Source organism: Sparus aurata, chromosome 11, assembly GCF_900880675.1.
Source record: "Sparus aurata chromosome 11, fSpaAur1.1, whole genome shotgun sequence".
Lineage (NCBI taxonomy): Eukaryota > Metazoa > Chordata > Actinopteri > Spariformes > Sparidae > Sparus > Sparus aurata.
Window position 1 is genome coordinate 20948385 of NC_044197.1, and position 2657 is coordinate 20951041.

Below are 2657 nucleotides of genomic sequence, written 5' to 3' on the forward strand. Positions count from 1 at the left end.
CTCACTAGTCTTCTTCCTCCCTCCAGCAGGCAGCCTGGCCCTGTTGCTGTCCTCCTCGGACAGCTCCGGTTTTTTTTTTATCGCCAATCTCTCACTCTCTTGGGGTCGACAGAGAAACATCTAGAGGCTGCTTCTCCCAACTTTTCCTCTGCATATTTTACGGCAGTAAGTTTGAATTTCAAGCCGTACTTTTTTTTTTTTTTTTTGCTCCAGCTCTGACACTTACTATGTTGCCATGGAGATGGATACACTATTGCCACAGACCTGGCGGAGTAATATTTTGAGTAATGAGTCGGGCGTGCTGTCATGCTGATTTGAGCACGGTCAAAATGTCTTGTTGACCAATCAGATTGCTTGGTCGGAACTACTTGTTGTATAATACTGGTTCAACCCCGGAGTTGGTACCAGCGCAGGAATTTCACGACGGCCATGAGGGCCATGGCCCTCGTGCCCTCGCAATTTGGCCTCGTGCCCCTGAAAAAAATATCTGCACTAAGGCCACAGTGGCCTTGATGCCCCCCCTGCACTGCCCTAGTTTATTTTGCAGTTTTCTCCTCTGCCTCTTCCCTGTCAACACGGCTTTGAACACCTGCATCTTTTGCGGAAAAGAAATGCGTCTTTTTATGACATATTGGCAACATCAAATGAGACGATGCGTACATCACCAGTGGTAGGCTCGATTCGAGCCTGGCATAAACCGCTCGGGCGGGCTACAACTACGGTTTGACAGTAATCTATCACTGGCTAACCAGGAGACTTCATCAAACGCACCCCCGATGTCCGCGTGGCAGAGACGTTGGGTCTGAGGAGGAGGAAAAAGTCGCTGGGTCTGAGTTAAGACAGTAGCCCATTTTACACAGCGTCTCTGCATTAACTCCGGAGCAGTGGTTCGCTAATTCTCCGCCGATGGTGATTCACACAGAGCGAAGCATCTCCGCTGTACTGCCTGTAATTCACACAGAAAGCCGGCGCTGTGGCTCCTAAAGAGGCGTGATGGTACACGTCATGATGACGATGTCGGTGTTTCCCAGGTGTTCCCTGAAGTTTCGGTCGGGAGGTCGCGGTGATTTATTTTCACCAAAAACACTCGGTGAGTTAAAGTTTTTTTTGCCGGTGACAGACGCTGTTTTTCAGGCAGAAATGTGACGAAGAGTCTGGAGGATGGACGCTGCTCCACGTACAGCTGTGGTATTTGTTTTCCTCATATAAGTTGCCAAAGACAGTTACAGTTACTACGTTACTTTTGTTTGGTCCTGTAACGTTGCTCTGTGGGACATTTCTCTGTATTTAGTTGAGTGAAGGACCTGTGTAGTTATCAGACTGTCAGACCGACACGCCCGCGCTCCGCGCCTCCGGCTTATCCGTTCACACTGGGACGGCTCACACGCTGAAACTCTCCCTGACTCTCCATCCCCATCTTCAAACGATAGTGACTGATTAATCACATAACCTGGCATAAATGATTGTCACTTTGTAGTATATGTTAAAAATAAATATAAAATAAAATGAATGCATTTATGAATTAATATATAGTTGAAAGTTGAAAATTTCTCGCCTGAGCTTGTTTCACAGATATTTATACATTCTTAGTCCTTAAATTAAATTAACTTGGACTTAAAATCATTGTTTTATTTTATGGCCTTACTGCCCTGGCTTTTGGCCTTTGTGCCCTTAAATAATTGACAATACGAAAGGCCAAGTGGCCTTGCCCCTAAAATGGGGAAATTCCAGGCCTGGTTGCTACATTCCCTTTCCGGTTGATGTTATTTGTAAATTTGTTTTGGGACTTGTAAAAGTGTTTCACCACTTGTAAATTTGTCTTGGCGTTTGTAAAAGTGTTTTGTATCATGTTAATTTGTTTTCTGAAATGTAAATTTGTTTTCTGAAATGTAAATTTGTTTCGGTAATGTAATTTTGTTTTATGATATGTAAAAATGTTTTCCAAAATGTAAATTTGTCTCAAGCTTCGTAAAAGTGTTTCACATTTTATAATTTTGGTTTGCACCTCCCGGCCACTGTACCCTACCCTTCAGCATTTTTTCCCCAAAACTTCAGTTTATTATCACATATTCATTTGTTGGTTGGTTGGTTTGTCTGCAGGATTTCAGCAACATTTGGATGGAGGATGGGTCTCAACTCAGTATAGACCCCTTTAAAGGGACAGTTCGGGCTTTTTGAAGTATGAGCGCTAATGCGGAAGGATACGGAGAGTTAAGTTTCGTTTTTATCGAAAGTAAACCTCTCGTCCAGCAACTCATATTCCGCCGCTCGCAGATCAGCTGTTGCCCAGTTATGCTAGTGCGTAGGGATACGGAGGTTCTGTGGTTGAAAAAATTTAGTGCCAAAAGAAAGTGCAGTCTGACGGTGATGTAAAGCGGTGTGAATTTTACCTATACAACGTACACTTGAACTAATTTAAAACATTTTACATGAGCCTTGTTTTAGGTGGTTAATTTCGCTTTTTTGCTGGACCCCGTTCACTGCAGTACAAAGCTGAGCGTCTGGGCTGGAGCGGCTCTCTACTTCTCCAAACTGAGGCTGCGCTGATCGGTGATCACGGTAGGGAACAGATCGACTATAGATATGTACTTTATATGACCCCACTTCAAAAAACCTGAACTGGGTTAAAGGGGGGTCTTTGGGAATTTTCTTTATCA